Source organism: Macaca fascicularis, chromosome 4, assembly GCF_037993035.2.
Source record: "Macaca fascicularis isolate 582-1 chromosome 4, T2T-MFA8v1.1".
NCBI classification, from domain to species: Eukaryota; Metazoa; Chordata; class Mammalia; order Primates; family Cercopithecidae; genus Macaca; species Macaca fascicularis.
This window is the reverse complement of record NC_088378.1, coordinates 150931173-150949262: the sequence shown is the minus strand read 5'-3', so window position 1 is coordinate 150949262 and position 18090 is coordinate 150931173. Positions and strand designations below refer to the sequence as shown.

The following is an 18090-nucleotide window of genomic DNA, read 5'->3' as shown; positions in this document are numbered from 1 at the left end:
GTGTATATTCAAGCCTGACTTGCAATTTAGTTCACAGTTCAAGTTCTGGTTGCTCCAGGGAGTTTCTCCAACTGTGACCACCCCTTCCTCTTGAACGCTTCTCTTTTCTGCTACCCCTTGTACTTGGTGGGTGGCTCTATCTTCTTCGCACTGCCCCTCATCTCCAGATGAGTAGATTGGGCCTCTTCACTTGGCTTGAAAGCCCCTTAAAGATGGAATTTTGTTTTCTTCCTCTTCAAACTTTCATTGTTGTAAATATTGCAACTCTTGTCAGTTGTTGCTGAAGATCATGATATTTGCCATTTTGGGGGGTATTATCTTTTATATGTTGCACTGGATGTTTTTTATGTATTATCTCATTAATTCTCCAATTATCCTATGACATTATACATGTATTTTACAAGAGAAAATTAAAATTTATTTTACTCTGCTAATAGTTGGGGAAGGCTGGTTTCAAAGGTCTGTTGGATTTTAAAGCATGTACTCTTTCCATCATTCACTGATGATGGCCCAAAGTAGTATGCATTTAAAATTTGGGAATAGATAGCAGGAAAGGAGAATGAGGTTTCTAATGTGATCTGAACACTACTCTGGAACCTGTTACCAGAGACAGGGTAATAAAGATGGGGAAAGGCTCAAAGCCTGTCAGCAAAACCAACACACAGACACACACACACACACACACACACACACACACACACACACACTTCTTTATGTAAAGCTGCTTTTAAGTTTTTGTTTTCCCATAAGAAGATGAATGGGCAGGAATTTAATCAAATCAGCAAATGGAAAACATTGACAAATAGATAAGAAAATATCATTGATAATATCTGAAATATATTTTAGCCAGTGGTTTTCAAGATTCTCTTTAAACCTTTTTCCTTAGGGAGCTTTACAAGTAAGAAAACAATTTTTGACTTCTTTATTCTACACTTTCTTAAGAATCAGCTTGTTTAGTGGAAAGAACCTGTTGGTTTTAAAGCACGTCAAATGTGGTTTTAGATTTACATTGAATACAAGAAGAGAGGGATATAAGTGTAATTTCTAAAACAATTGCTTGGAAACTGAAACAATAAAATCACAAGTTTTGAATTTGTCTTTAACATCTAACAGATTTCTCTTATATATATATGTGTGTGTGTGTGTGTGTGTGTATCCTTCTGTATTCTTTGTGTGTGTGTGTGTGTGCTTTTTACCAAAGTTTATATTCTATGTGTTCATCCAAATTATTGATCTGGGTCATTCACTTATAATATAAACTTAATAAGAGCAGCCGATGCTTGTGATGCATGTTTTTGTGCATATACATTATAGTTTTCTATAATTTAATTATTGCCATCATCAGTTTAAAAGCCCCAGGAAACAGACATCGTGATCACAGAACCACTGAACCCAAAGTATATCTTGATGTCAACTTTTGATGCAAGATTTTAAGACGGGAAAAGCACTGGAATAGAATTTTCAGAAATTTACGGCAAGCAATTTTACCCTCCCAGGACCTAGGTTCCAAAAAAACAAAATTAGAGGATTAGACTAGATGGTCTTTAAGTAAGTTTCCTTCGGCTTAAAATTCTTTAGAGTCTATGCCTTTATGTCTGCTTCTTGCCTCATTAATCTCTCCTGCAAAAGAAACCTTATGTCTGACAACATCTGAGGAAATTAAGATAGCATGTTTGTAAGAATTGGAAAGACTGTTGAATGAAGTGGTTATTTCCTTCTTACTGTGTTAATGACAGCAGTGTCTTGAATATCAGGGAATGAATGCATCAAAGCCTCTCACTAGTCCTGTGGTAAAGAAGTTAAAAAAAAAAAACCCTGAGTAATCGGATTTTATCTGTCCATTTATGATCAAGAGTGGTTTAAAAATGGGATGGTGTGGGAGGCTGAGGCAGGAGTATCTCTTGCACCCAGGAGGCAGAGGTTGCAGTGAGCCAAGATCGCACCATTGCACTCCAGCCTGGGGGGAAAAAAAAACAATGGTGATTGCCCCAGAGTTTTTGTAACTCACAATAACTAAAAACGATATTATTATTATAATGTGCCTAGTAAAGCACACATTTATTATATGCTTGCTTTATGCAGGGCATTCTATCCAGGATTTACTTAACATTAAGTCAGTATTACAGTATTATCCCCATTTTTCAGATTAGCAAACTGAGGTTTAGCAAGATTGAATTCCTCACAGTTGTACGCAGAGAGAGAGTTGTAGGACCACAATTCAGTTGTCCATTTGATCATGAATCCTGGGTTCTTTAGTTCCTCTGTCACAATAGCCCTGTTCAAATGTTTAGTAGCTCCATGTTGCTCGGGACAGCCAGGCTGGAAAGCCTAGATATAGAGTGTTTCCATCACTGCAGAAAGTTCTATTGGACAGCAATGATCTAGGGTCATGTTGTGTCCTTTTATATCAATACCATATTTTCTGCTTGAAATATTATTTACAGGTTCAAGATCCAGCACTCTGTTTTTGTCATTAGCTATGGATAGTATGGGTGCTGAAACTCACTACCAGATCTTTTCTGGTGTTATGACTTAATTAAATGTTGAATACTAATGAAGGCACACTTCTATAAGAAGTGTGAAAACACTGTTTGCGCCTGACAAACTCAACTCACTGTTATGTCTGTCAAGGTACAAGAATGCAAATTGTAAAGTGCTAGACAAAGGCCTTTTCTATCATCTTCTCATTCTTAAAATTAGGGGCGAGCAATACCAACAGAGTGAAATGAATATTTTTTCAATTGTACTTTTCCTTCCTAAAATACTCATAGAACAGCCTGATTCCCGTGATTTTTTTTTTTTTTTCAATGATGGGTTGCCTTTTTAAAGGAGCCTAATATTATATGCAAAATATTCCAGTTTGTGGAAAATCAAATGACACAATGCTTTAAAACACAGACATCTTTAGATTATTGCGCCCTGCTACTGTCTCAGTGATTTTGAGAGCCCGTTGCATGTTCGGTCGGTTATAATTGAATTGTAATTCCAGTTTCAAAATTATTCTTCCATTCCAGATTTTAAAATGGTTTTGAAGCAGGATTCGAGTGGTGGTTTTTGTTTGTTTGTTTGTTTGTTTGTTCTCTACTAATTTAGCCTTCTAGAGCCATTCTGTCCAACATGGTGGTCCCTGAAAATCTATGGCTATTTAAGTTTAAAGTAAAATTGATTGACAATAGATAAAAGTAAAAATTTAGTTCCTCTGTCACAATAGCCCTGTTCAAATGTTTAATAGCTCCATGTTGCTCGGGACACCCAGGCTGGAAAGCCTAGATATAGAGTGTTTCCATCACTGCAGAAAGTTCTATAGGACAGCGATGATCTAGGGTCATTGTGATGATCTGCTTTTGATAATCTGTTCAATTGGGTTAAAACAGTATGAATTGGGTTATTGCCATAAAAGGTAGCCAGATCTGATAGCTGGAAGAGGTTCCGGCATGCGTAATGTGCTTTGGAAACTCTGGGAGAGCGACATATTATGTGTTTGCTCTAGTGTATATAACGGTGTTGGTCGCTGCCAACTTTACCTGGTTTCAGAATCTGTATTCTAAATAGCTATCATTTTATTAAATACACTGACCGTGGCACTCACTGGTTTTGATTGTTGTTTCTCTGGTGAGTGGACCACGTAAAGAGCAGCCACAAACTCAAGCTAATTTAAAAAGAAATCCTAAGGCAGGGAGTCTTAAGTTACAGAACTACTTGTTTAAGTTCATTTTGTAGTCAGGAGATTGTCCTACAGAAATTCACCCTTGAAGGCCTCAGGGAGTTCAGCAAGCCTGTCTGGTGGCTGTCTGTCTAAGTTCCTTGAGGCAAAAAGAAGAGACAATGGATCCTTGTGTTTTTGACAGCTTTATTGAATGTATTCAGTCCCAAGTTCTGAATAATTTGCTTAACTAGAGATATTTTGCACAGTGAGTAAAATTTTCTTAGTATGAAATTTAATCCTCATAGTATCTTGAGAATAATTTTAACACTCGCCAGATCTCTCTATCTACTACCCAGCTCTGGGTAAATGTCCAAATGCCTTTACTTGTTGAAAAGAACTCTACTCTGCATTGCTGATTTGTTATTCCTAGTAACAGCCAGGATGTGCAGAAAATATACGTGTTTTAAAAAAATAAGGAAGATGATTGGTTTTAATGTTTCTCTTGATCTTGCTCCCTTCAAGCATATAATTATTGACCAGTTTTCTCTCCCAATTCTTATGTTTCTCCTCCATTGATGGGCAAATAGAACAGTGTTTGAAAGATCATTTACAGATTGCACAGTTAGCTCAATGGTAATAAAAAATGACTGGATAAGGCTCACCACCAAGGGCTTACATGAAATTGAATGTGAACTTGGAGAACAATTTTGTGTTCAGCCAGCTCTGGTTGTTCTTTAACATCTTTTATGATTATACATTTCTTCATTTAAAATTGTTTGCTGTAAGGTTTAATAGGAAGTGTTTTCTTCGTTAAGATGTTGTTCTGATTCTGTCCCCCTTTTTGTAACCAGACTCCACGCATATTATAAGCATGAAGAAACAGTCACTGCAAAGGCACCAGTGAGCCCCTTCCTTTAAGAGATCTATTTATAGAGAAACGCTGAAGCAGGAGAGAGTGGGTGGGTTCATGTCTCCTGTGATATAATCTTGCCTTCCTGTGTTTGGGAGCTCACAAAGGATGACAGCTGTTTATCATCCTTCCACATTTCTATCCAATGTAAACCTGGTTGGGCTAAAATTTAGAAAGCTTCTGCAGTCAATCAAGAGTGCATGCCCGAGAGCCCACATAGCAGATGGGCTTCACAACATTGACTATCCTAAAAGTTTTCTCTCCTTAAATTATAACCTTACCTACTGCAGTAGCCATCCTTGAAACTGGCTCTTCTGAAAGTGGCAAATTATTTAGGTTGCATTAGTTTGATAGGTTTGGTTTTAAACAAGCCGAATAATTAGGTTAGAATAATCATCTCTTTTTACCTCTTTTTGCAAATGATTTATCAAGACTTGAACAGCAACTGAGCAACTCTTCTTGAAAAAAAATGGGAGGATAATGTTTATTTTGCAGTATGGTGGTGTTTTAAAATTTGTTTGTTTTTCTTGGCAGCTCAGAACAGAAGAGAAATATAAAATGGGAGATGCTAGGTTTCTAAGTAGCGGTTGTCCCATGGTTAAGCCAAAGTGCTTTCTTAACATAAGGGTTTATAGGAGTGAATGAAGGTGGGCAAGGAAAATATTGACTATATGCGATTAAAATAACACTGATGAAGTTCTAGATCTCATTCTGTGGCAAAGGAAACTGTGACTATACATGCAAAAAACCAAAAAACAAAAAAAGAAGGTTATGCAAAGTTTGGGTTTTCTTTGTTCTTAGTTCTTGCTTGGGACTTTGAGGAAAATGGAATGTATTTCTCTTTTCTATTTCACTTGATTTTCTAATCTTTTGTATTTGGCCAGCTACTTTCTGAGAACATATTGTACACATGTTCTGATGCTGTTTGAAGGCCCTGTGAGAGACAAGAGTTGATTGAAAGCTCTCAGTTCTCTCAGTTCTCCTGAAGTGGGTGGCCAAAGAGCTGAAACTGAACAGCTGCTGTACACCCATTGAACTTTTGTCATTTATAAATTATTTTCCATGCCATCTGGAGCAAGAATGGTGCCATGGTTTAGAGAAACTCTTTGTGGGGTGCATTCATATCCAGTGCTTATATAGCTTGCTTATTCCCACATTCAACTGAAGTTTTAAAATCTTTATTTGCTTGGAGGCTTAAGGATGTGAGTAAATATGAGTGATTTCTTTAAATGTTATATGAAAAAACACCACCTCCACCTCTACCAACGTTTTTCCCTCCCTCTCTCCTTTCCAGTGACTGCATCCTGCCTGCTTTCAGCTCCAGTGGAAAATGCATTAATCCCAGAGTCTCCGTGAGGTTTCCTGTTTGATGACATAATCAGAAAATCCTCCTCACATTGCCCTTGGGGTTGCTGTCTGGATGTTATGTTGTCTTGGTGGGCGTAACTCAGCCATCAAAAAAATCAGCACAGGCCATAAACTCAGGACCTGAAATGCATTAATATGATGTTAAATGAAATAACGCTGTGGGTATGTCTGCAGCACTGGTAGGGAATTTCATTAAACTGCAGATTCTCCCTGGCATCAGATGCATTGGCTGGTGACTCTGGTACATATGGCTGGAGCTGTTACAATGCCACTAGCAGGAGGTATTTGAACTGCTCCAGTGTAAGCTGTTAGACTACATCTTGTGGAAAAATACCACACACCCTTGACTACCAGAGTTTGGTAGTGTTGATTTAAGTAGTTCTTCCCTTCCATTCCCCTCTGGGGCAGCCTGTTTACCTAATACGTTTCGCCTTTGGTGTTGATCACAGGAAGCTGCGAAAAAGAAAACTAGTGGGAAGAGTCAGAAATAGAAGATGAGGATACACTTTAAAATGAGGAAAGCAAAAGATGGCATCTGACATGTAAAGTGGGTTTTAAAAGTTCTGAAGATAAGATATTGTGAGGCAGAAACTTCAGTATCTGTGAATATAGTTAGAAAGAAGAAACCTTGATATAAAAGTGGAACCAAGAATAGGATATTTAGATATCAAAGGGCATGTACAGTTTTACAAGTTTAGAAGATATTGGCATAGGAAGTTGAGCATATGCTTAAATATGGATTTCCTTTGCTATTTGGAGAATTTATATTTTTTATTGTTTTGGTAGGCTGCCATAACCCTCCATTTGGTTGTCTTGGATGGAATACCTCTTGCCTTGGATCTTGGAAATCCAAGCTTGATTGGCACCTGGTCAGGATGAGAACAAGGAATGGGCCTCTTAGGATGTTTCACAAGTTCTAGAAGCTGCCTCCATGATCCTCCCTCCTGTTATTGTACCAGACTCTTTCTTGCATGTGTCTAGCTGTGGGTGGAGAGAGGTGGTCGGGGAGCTGGTGGGAGAAGCAGGCAAGATACTGCTTGATAGAGCTTCACTGGAGAGAAGTTAAAGAGGAAGGAGAGGTCTAAGCTCCAGCCAGTTGAAAGCCTGGGGCGACGTCACTATTCCTACTTCATTATGTCAGAAATGTCCTTGGGTTTTCCATATTGTATTCCAAGCAGCAGGACACCCTTGACAGATGCTTCTCCTGTGTTTGGGGAATCTGGACTAATATAACACTAGGAAAGAGAAAATTGTATTTCTTTATCACTACTGTGAATATTGTTGTTTTTTAAAATTTACAACTGACTACTGAATAAACTCTAAAACTTGGAATTCTGGATTTCAGCCTCTGTGATCTGTTTTCTTGTATAGTTCTGTGATGGTTACATGACCAAGCTGTGAGCATTTCCTCTCAAAACAGCTTCATTTAAACCATCCTATGCCTTGTACTAGAATAATGCTACCCCAGAGCGGGAAAGGCTCTTAAAGATCACATCTAATGGGTGAACCTCTTTACCCAGGTGTGTTGTGACAAGAGTTGGGGGAGACTATGATCTTTTTTATTCTAGATACGTAGCACGGCCTGGTTGTATTAGTGAATGTACCATCTCACACATCATATTGAGCTGAATGTTTCAGGACATCCTTGGGGACAAAATGTTACCTATATGGGCACACTGGGAATCTATTTGAAGTTATCAATCAGATATTGCTCCTTGCTTCTGCTTGTCAAAATCTTTTTGAATCCTGCATCTATAGCTGTTGCCTGTCCCAGGTTTTGGTCCCAATGTGAAGTCAAAAAGACTCGATACATGAGGTTAAATCCTGGCTTTACTGTGTTCCGGCTTTGTTACATCACATGAATAATTTAACTGCAGTAAGCTTCAGTTTTCTCATTTGTAAAATGGAAAATAAAATGTTCTACCTCCCCTGTCGAATAGTTGTGAAGGTAAAGAATAATAGTGTGCATAGAGATGTTTGAAAAAATAAAGCACCACATAAATATTAGTTTTAATTAAGCAACCTGAAAATATGATAAATATTCTTTCTTTGGCTTCATCCAGATCATTTGTTTTTAAAAAAATGATGAAGCAAAGGGACCCAGGACAAAACCCTGTCTCTAGGGACCTTCCAGAGAGTGGCACTGATTGGATGTTGACAGCCTTTGGCTCATGTGTTTATTAGTCTAATAAACTGCCCTAGCCTTCTGCCCATATTTTCACATCATGTCCTTTAAGTTGTCCTGGGAGCCCTTGTCAGATTCCTTACTCAGGTTCAAATATATTATGTCCACAGTGTTTCCCTGATCTGCCAGGCTACCAGCCTTGTCAAAGAAGGAAATGAGGTTTGTTTCATCCCTATTGAACCCACACTGTCCGCCAGGACTGATGCTTTCTTTTCTGAGTAGTCACAAACCATTCTTTTAACACTCTGCCAAGAATCTTGTCCAGGATCAACAGTAAACTCACTGGTGGTGTGCAGTATTGGGATTCTCTTTTCCTTTTTGTTTTTCTTTCTTGTCTTCTTCAAAGTGGGAACTCATTTCCCCCATCTCCAGTCTTCTGGCACCAGTTCTGTTTCTCCATCAGTATTTCCAGGAAGGGGAGTTCGAGAGCAGTTAACTTTTGCTTGAGTCCAGGTTGCAGTCACACTGACATTTGGTGGCTCATCTCATTTTTGCTGAGGTTGTGGTAAATACTTAGCAGCAGTGGGATGTGTTTACTGCTCTAAATTCATAATAGTTTAAATCCATGTAATGGGAAGACCTTAGAAATATATTCCTACCTAATATAAATGCATTTTAAAATCCAGTGTTGTTTTTAGTTCCCTTATGAAAACAAAACCAACAATTTCAAAAGCTAGATTTTTTTTTTTTTGTACTGAAGAGCCCCAGACAGCCCATTAAATACAATTTTTAGTTTGCCTGGTTAGTATGGGCATGAAAAAATAATATAATTTAAAATAATATATTCTTAAAGTTTTGTTCTAAACAATACTAATAAAAATTGCTACTTAGTGAAGAGCTATTGTATTCTATGCTGTATATCCGATATTTTACCTTTATTACCTTATGTAGTGCAATTACTCTGCAAGGCTAAGGGTTTGCACATTTTGGAGATGAGAAAACTGAGGCTCAGACAGCTTTAGTGCAGTGCTTAATAAGTGCCAAACTGGAATTTGAATTTAGATCACCTGACTGCAGAGCCTCAGATTTTTCCATTACAGCACAGCATAGCTTTAAATGATGTTTTCCATTTGACTTTTAAATTTTTAACTTATTTAGTATTATGATAACCACGCTGAGTGACCTTTAACTTGGGCCATCTCAGTGGGAATTGCTTAAATAAAGCTGTATTTTATTAATAAGTAGAGTGATGAGTGAGTTGGACTGCTTTAAAAATTTCTAAACTAAAAAAAAAATTTCCGATGAAAAAAGAGCTGCTGTTATCAATTGGTGGTCATAAGTGGAGATTTTGCTTTATTTATCTATTTTTTTTACAAATCCATTAACGGTTCTTTTCTTTAACACCCCATCAATCAACACAGATTCTCCCATTTATAAGGATACCTCACTGAAAGAAATCAATTCTCCTTTGTCATTTTGACAGGAATTAACTAAAAAAATGGGTTAATCCAGAATGCAACAGGAAAATGCCTGCAGGGGCTACGACTAAAACCTGATTTTGTAAAATCAAAATTGTCATAAGAATATTTCGCAGTTGGCCAGGCGCGGTGGCTCACGCCTGTAATCCCAGCACTTCGAGAGGCTGAGGCAGGTGGATCCGTTGAGGTCAGGAATTCGAGACAAGCCTGGCCAATATGGCAAAAGCCTGTCTCTATGAAAAATACAAAAATTAGTTGGGTGTGGTGGTGGGCACCTGTAATCCCAGCCACTCGGAAAGCTGAGGCAGGAGAATCGCTTGAGTCTGGGAGGCGGAGGTTGCAGATCTGAGATCACGCCATTGCACTTCAGCCTGGGAGACAGAGCGAGACTCTGTCTCAAAAAAAAGAAAAAAAAAAAAGAAGAATATTTCACAGTTGATGATAACAAAGGGCTTTGTCTCTATTCCATAGTAAAGATTAATTTGCTGTTCCAGTGTGAGAGTTTAACACTACTTTTGTCTTTTCATTGCGGCATTCTCATCCCATTGCCCAATGCTATAGAAAGGCTCAAGATAGTGTAAGCTCTGTTTCCCAAGGCTTGGTTTGGAATTTAAACCATTTTAATAGGGAGCTGTATAAGAAAATTTCATGTAATGCCTGAAAAATGTACAGTTTCAGATCTGGTGCATGAGGCTGTTTGCTGGCTCTAATACAGGATTTTTGTAAGAGTGACCCATAAGAATCTTTGGAAAGGAGAGTTTTCATTAACACAGGCTGTTCAAAGCCATGTTTGAACCAGTAGGAGCCCAACAGCTCTACACACACAGTATTACTAACAGTGTATTGTCAGAGGGTAATTAACCCAAGAGCTGCATCTATAAAGTCTTAGTTTGAAATCTGATTGCTAACACGTGAATACTTACCATGATTATGGCCAAAATTAGAGCTTGTTGTTTTTATAATACTTATAGAAATTCATTTTTAAATAACTTTAAAAATTAAACATTAATATCCTCTCTACTTAGCTGTGTGATACAAAGTGTTCAGGAAAATTTATGTCTCTTGTAGTTCATGTTTATCCCTAGGCTGAAAAACTTTAAACCATTTTTAGCCCCGTCCTTCGAGGATATTGCCTAGCTTTTTGATTTATATAATTTAGATTATGTAGGTCAATTCGTTGACTAGAAACTCATCTAAATAAGGTTTACTTCTGAATCTTGGTGTTTAAATAGCTTTGGGGGAAAATGTGGTTCACCAAATGGTTTTTTCTTAAAGTAAGGCAGTAAGCATTGAGTGTTTGTTTTTTCATTAACTTTTTTTTTTTTTTAAATGTTAAGTTATCCTTTTTAGAAATATCAAAGTCATTTTGTATGTTTGTTTCTTCTGTAGTACATTGGGAAACCTTTGGAAAATAGGTTTATGTTTTTGTTGTTTATAGCCATTATAATATAAACCTTGAGGCTGGACAATCTTTCTGGATTTTTTTTTTTTAATTTTACTTTAAGTTCTGGGACACATGTGCAGAATGTGCAGATTTGTTTTATATGTGTGCCATGGTGGTTTGCTGCACTTATTGACCTGTCCTCCAAGTTTCTTCCCCTTGCCCCCAACCCTGGATATTTCTTTTTCTTTTTTTTTTTTTGAGACAGAGTCTTGCTCTGTTGCCCAGGCTGGAGTGCAGTAGCACGATCTCAGCTTGCTGCAAGCTCTGCCTCCTGGGTTCACGCCATTCTCCTGCCTCAGCCTCCTGAGTAGCTGTGACTACAGGTGCCCGCCACCACGCCCGGCTAATTTTTTTGTATTTTCAGTAGAGACAGGGTTTCACTGTGTTAGCCAGGATGGTCTTGATCTCCTGACCTCGTGATTTGCCTGCCTCGGCCTCCCAAAGTGCTGGGATTACAGGCGTGAGCCACCGCGCCTGGCCGATATTTCTTAAAGAAGTATCAAATACCATTCCAGTTTAATTTGCCATAAGTTTTAAACTCTTTTCTCGGTCTCTTGATATCTCTCAATACTCAATTCCTACAGGTACAGCAAGTGATTACTATTTGGTTTTGAGTATGAGATGTTTAAAAAATGGTAAAACTCTAAGGTACAATTATATGATTACAGTATTCTCATCCTCTTTGAGTCAACACTTTGGGTAAAGAACAATACTTGTGTTCCTAAAAATAAATACTTTGTCCATTTCCCCATGAATAGTAATCAAACTTTTACCTGATTAAATAAGTTCTTTTTTTTTTTTTTTTTTTTTTTTTGAGATGGAGTCTCACCCTATTGCCCAGGCTGGAGTGCAGTGGAACGGTCTTGGCTCACCACAAATTCTGCCTCCTGGGTTCAAGTGATTCTCCTGCCTCAGCCTCCCAAGTGGCTGGAATTACAGCCATGCGCCACCAGGCCTGGCTAATTTTATGTTTTTAGTAGAGGCAAGGTTTTACCATGTTGGCCAGGCTGGTCTCGAACTCCTGACCTCAGGTAATTCACCCAAAGTGCTGGGATTACAGGTGTGAGCCACTGTGCCCGGCCAAATAAATTATTTTAGCAGTTCTATAAATGACTGATTTTTTAATTTTTAATTTTTATTCTTTTTGAGACAGGTTCTCACTCTGTCGCCCAGGCTGGAGTGCAGTGTTGTGGTTATGGCACAGGTCACTGCAGCCTTGACCTCCTGGACTCAAACAATCCTCTCACCTCAGCCTGCCAAGTAGCTGGGACCACAGGCGTGCACCACTGTGCCTGACTAATTTTTGTAATTTTTGTAGGGACGGGGTTTTGCCATGTTGCTCAGGTTGGTCTCGAACTACTGGGCTTAAGCAGTCTGCCCACCTTGGCCTCCCAAAGTGTTGGGATTACAGGCATGAGCCACTGCCCCCAGCCCTGAATTTTTTTTTTTTTTTAAAGTAAGAGACAAATTGTCACTATGTTCTACAGGCTGGAGCATAGTGCCAATTCACAGCTGTGATCATAGTGCACTACAGCCTTGAACTCCTGGACTCCTGGGCTCAAGCAATCCTTCTGCCTCAGCTTCCTGAGTATCTGGGAGTGCAGGTATGCAACTCAGTGGTGAATGTACCTATGCTAAATTAGGCTATTATTACTTCATTATTTTAATTCCAAATGCAAGATAATATGCTGGGCTGTTAAACAAGTTTCTATAATTTAAAAGGGATTGAGATCACACAAAGTATTCGCTCTGGCCATAGTGAAATTAAATTAGAAGTTAATAACAAAGCCATCAAGAAAATTCCCCACCTTTGATAATTAAACAACACACTTCTAAACAACTCATAGGTCAAAGAAGAAGTCAGAAGTACAATTAGAATAGGTTTTGCAATGATGGTGATATATATCCAAATATATCAAAATCTGGAAGAGATGCAGCTAAAACACTGCTTAGAGGGAATTTTATTTGCTTTAAATGGTTCTGTTAGGAAATTAAAAAGTAAGATTTTGAAGGTATACAAACATAGTTATTAAAACTATCAAGAAATGCCAGACAAAAATCAGAAGAATGGTTGCCCCTGAGGAAGGAAGGGATGTGATTTGGGAGAAACCCACAGAGGAGCTGCAAATGTTCAATTTCTTTAGCTGATGCATTATATTGGTGTCCATTACAAGCCGAATTTTATCCCTCTATAATTTATATGTTGAAGTCTCAACTCTCAGAATCTCAGAATGTGACTATTATTAGACATATGGCCTATAAAGAGGTGATAACATTAAAATGAGGCCATTGGCGTAAGCCCTCATCTAATCTGCCTGGTGTCCCTTATAAGATGAAGAAAAGACATCAGGGATGCTTGCGCCCAGGAGGACCACCATGCGAAGAGGCAGTAAGAGGGTGGCCATCTACAGAACAAGGAGAAAGACTTCAAGAGAAACTCACCCTGCTGGCACTGTGATCTTGGGCTTCCAGCTTCCAGCTTCCAGCTTCCAGAGCTGTGGGACAATTTCTGTTTAAGTCCTGCAGTCCATGGTCTTTTGTTATGGCAGCCTTAGCAGACTAATACAGTATTCATATTTTAAAAAAGTTCTTTATCTTTACACACGTCATAAACATTTTTGTATCTATTCACTATAAGTCAATTGCAAATGAATAATAAATGGATAATGTCATGCTGAGCCTGAAAGTTGCCCTTCTGTATCAGAGTGTGTTAATGACATTTTCAGGACTCCAGTTTTAATGTTTAAACTATGGGAGTAGCTATAGGTAAATATTTAAAATGTGACAGACAGCACTATCACTTGCAGTGATTTTATACCTCCTAGTTGGGAGGTTAAATGAGAAAAACCTCGGTAAAGTCCTTATAATGTGTGCCTGGCATAATACGTGTTAGCTGTGATTATTACTAGTACTGTGTTTCTTATGCTTATTTCATTGCAGTTTAGTTTTCTTAAGAGGTATAGGTTCTAAAATGAATCTCATCTAGTAGACCTTGGGAAAAAGGTGGCGAGTTAAATTTGTAGAGAATATAGCTGTTTCCACTGGCCTGAGGTTCAAACAGTTTAGAGTGAGATTGTGAGCACCCTCTTAGGGACAGACACATCTCTGTTCTGCCTCCAGCTTCAACACGGTTCTCTGCCTTTTGGGATTGGGCAGCAGCAGCAATAGATAATGAGAGAAAAATTTGTCACTCCAGAGCTACTTTTGCTTTTAGGATCACATCTGTGCTTTTTCCAGGACAAGGTAGAAAAGAAAGAGAAGGGAGGGTTTGGTGGTTTTGGGCTCTGGAGACCTAACTTTATGGACCTAAATGGCACACAGGCTGTGCATGTTTTTGTGTGTGTGTGTGTGTGTGTGTGTACACATATGTACGGGTATACTAGCATCAGGCGTACATAAATTATTTGCTGCAAGAATGTCATTAATAGCACATTGCTGTTGAATGAGAGATGAAAAGTGTACCTGAGCACCCTGTTATTATTGAGCAATGAGAATTAAGAAATTTCTCTCAAAATTCTCTGTCCCTAAATAAATCTCATTCTGCTTCTGCTTCTCCTCTCCTTCCTTCCCCAATTAGCTCTCTCACTCTCCCTCTTTATCTCTTCCCCTCCCTCTCTCTCCAGTCCACCATAGTGCCTGGAATTGTGCAGTTTCATATTTGCTCTTTGGATTAAAGACCTTGTGGCCTTTTCCAAGTATTTCCTTTTAAATGATGAATATTCTTGGAAGGTGAGACATGGCGTCTCCCTGTGAAGGGTTGACGCATTCGATTGCTTTGGCATATGGTGGCTTGGACTGAGTAGAGGAGGGACGAGTGTTTTTGGAGAGGTATCCATTATTGGGGCTCTGTAGTCCTCATTCTAGGGTGTCTACTCCCAGGGACTTCACTTATCTGCTAGAGCATCTTAACTTTGTGTTTTTATTTTGATAACAATAATAAACTGATATCAACACATTCTGAATCATCTGAATGATAATTTCATAACAAGGTCATCCCATGAAACTTCAGCACCTGTGTTTATATTTGGGTCTGCCCCTAAATCTTTATGTCTGGCTAATGACTGACTCGTAAATGATGTATTTTCACCAAGAGTAGGCTAGATGACATCATTTTTTCTATGTCTAATAGTAAGAGTGGCATGAGAACTGTGCTGTCCTGCTGCCTAGCGTAAGGAAAACACTCCCAGCTCACAAGAACCTTTGCCGTAGTCTCAGTGCCATTACCACACTGCAAGTGACCAGTTAGTTGTAGCCAAACCTCTTCTGCCACAATCCATGAATATTGTTAAATTGTGTTTGTTTTATAACTTTTCTTGAATTTTTCTTATAAATTTATTTTGGTTTTGTAGTTGCCTAGGAGTTCCAAGCCTAAGGAGTTACTCCTGGTTGTGTTTGTACAAATTTTGGAAACCTAATACAATAACGTAAGTCAATAGTGGGAGTATGAGTAAACTTTTATAGACCACTTAGGTTTAAGAAATGTTAGTCGCGTGTGTAGCAGAGCCTGCCAGGCCTGCGTGAGGGCTGCAAGGAGGGATCCTGGGGAGGGATGGGAAAGGTGGAGGAGGTCAGGATGAGAGCCATGGATGCTTGAGCATAAAAGGATGGTGATTTTATAGGTGGCTGGAATAAATAAAGAGGAGCTAGAAAAGGATTTCAGAAAGCCCTCCCAAAATTTAACTGACTTCACAATTTGGCCTGTAGCTGGCTATCTTGGTCGATTATTAAATAATTGAAGGTAAACCTGACATCTCTCTTCTGGATTACTTAAAAAAATTCATTTTTAAAGTGATTCATTATGAAAATTGGGGTCAGTGACCTCTACAAATCAAGGTAAAATGGTGTCAGATCCTTTTTATTTAGCCACTGGTGGGTCTGTCGCTTGCACAACAAAGAAATGGAGCGAACAACAGTTAGACGGGGAGGTGGGGGTGCCAGGCAGGTAGTCAGAGAGCTGACCCTCCTGCCTCATATGTTTGGTGGCACCTCACACTAATGCAGAGTTTATGTGCTTAAATGGGTGCTGAGATAAAACTAGTTTTTGTATCCTTTATAGTTCTTTATTCACAAATCCTACTTTTAGGTGGATTCAAAGATGAACCAGTTTTATATGAAATTCAGGGAAACGGAATTGTATCCCCTAGTTTCTTCTGCGGTTGACAGAGCAGAAAAGGAACTTGAGCTAAATGACCTTAAAATCTGTTGTTAAGAGATTTTAATTTAATGGAAGTAGAACCCTCCCTAAATCTGAATAAAAATGCCAAAATCTTTTGAAAATGAACATAGGTTGGAAATTAGCATATTGGTGATTATCTCAATGAAATATTACTACATAGAAATAATGACAGCATGAACTAAAGCATGGGATGTTATGATTTCTGGGCCCTTGGGCTCTTTAGTAGACAGTTGTCAGTCTTCACTGAACATTGGTAATAGTTGCTTGTAAACTGTGACTTTAAGTGAAACTATATATAACAAAGCCAGTTTTACCATAGGCTAATGGATATGGCATATTTTGGTCACAGAAACATCACCAGACATATAAACTAAGACCCAAAACACTTCTAATGTTAAACTTTGAAATAAATGTGAGCTATACATAGACTTAACGATTATTAAAAACAAGTAAGATAATTCAGTTCAGGGTCACAGGTGACCGGGAACCTTACCCAGTACACAGCTCAGGATGGGCACCATCTCTGGAGAGGCCGCCATCCAATCACAGGGTGTGCTCACACACACCCACGCCCACCTACAACATAGGAACAATACAGACACGCCAATTCATCTGAGGTGCACAGCTCTGGGATGTGGGAGGAAGCCTGACTATTTGGAGAAAACCTATCATAGTCATGAGGAGAACATGCAGACTCCACCCAGACAGTGGCTCCCATCTAGGAACTGATTTTTTTTTTTTTCTTATCATCATTATAACAAAACAATGTTGAACATGATGATGTTATTCCAGGACCTGCTCCACCAGGCAAATGTTTATCCTGCAAAATTCAGGCATTTTTATCACGAGAATGTGTTCATCTGGCCACAATAAAATCTCAGAATCTCATTTTCTTAAATAAATAATAGAATCATCACTAGATTTCATCAGAGAAGATGTAAAATTACTTGTTTCTATATATGTGTATAAATATATTTTATTACATATATCTTTACATAGATGACAAATATATATATTTTGTATGTCTATCATGACTTTTCAATATATGCTATAATACAAAACTATTTTAATTTTATGTATTTACCATTTAGTTTCTATATCCTGTGGCGGGAAATACTACAATGTGTGGGAATCTGGTCTTTCCATCTTCAGAGGGGACCAGGTTCTCATGGATGGCATTGACTTCCATAAGCTGCTTTGAAGCTGGATGTGGTTTGCAGTTTACACTCTGTCACTTCCACTTTATATCATTATCAGACAGCAAAAACCAATCCTTCTCAAAGGACAAGAGGTGCAGAGTGGGGGGCGGGGAGTAAGGGGAAAAATGAGACTTGACTTTTTTTTTGACATGGAGTCTCGCTCTGTCACCCAGGCTGGAGGGCAGTGGCACCATCTCAGCTCACTGCAACCTCTGCTTTCTGGGTTCAAGGGATTCCCTGCCTCAACCTCCCAAGTAGCTGGAATTACAGGCACACACCACCATGCCCAACTAATTTTTGTATTTTTAGTAGAGATGGGGTTTCACCATGTTGGCCGGGCTGGAGAGACTTAACTTTTAGTAAGTAATGATGCTGAAAATTCATGTGCTAAATTAGCCACCACAAAATTTAGTCAGCCTAATAAAAAGGTAAAAAGAAAAGATATCAGGCTGGGTGTGGTGGCTCACGCCTGTAATCCCAGCACTTTGGGAGGCCAAGGCGGGCGAATCACGAGGTCAGGAGATCGAGATCAACCTGGCCAAGATGGTGAAACCCCGCCTCTACTAAAAATACAAAAATTATCTGGGCACAGTGGCACACGTCTGTAATCCCAGCTACTCGGGAGGCTGAGACAGGAGAATTGCTTGAACCCAGGAGGCAGAGGTTGCAGTGAGCTGAGATCATGCCACTGCACTCCAGCCTGGGTGACAGAGTGAAACTCTGTATTAAAGAAAGAGAGAGGGA

General features: G+C 38.9%; 1 protein-coding gene across 40 annotated transcripts in view; it reads left to right on the top strand.

Annotated features, from left to right (window-relative positions):
- LOC107129614 (uncharacterized) overlaps window positions 1-18090 on the top strand; it is a 487674-nt gene that overhangs the window by 332083 nt on the left and 137501 nt on the right. For 10 of the 40 annotated variants that reach the window (XR_012434200.1, XR_012434201.1, XR_012434198.1 and 7 more), the window contains one exon: window positions 5851-7263. The exons of the other annotated variants lie outside the window; for them this stretch is intronic. The gene's annotated coding sequence lies outside the window, so the exon portion shown is untranslated. Of the gene's footprint in view, window positions 1-5850; window positions 7264-18090 lie in introns of those variants that run through there. 40 annotated transcript variants of the gene reach the window in all.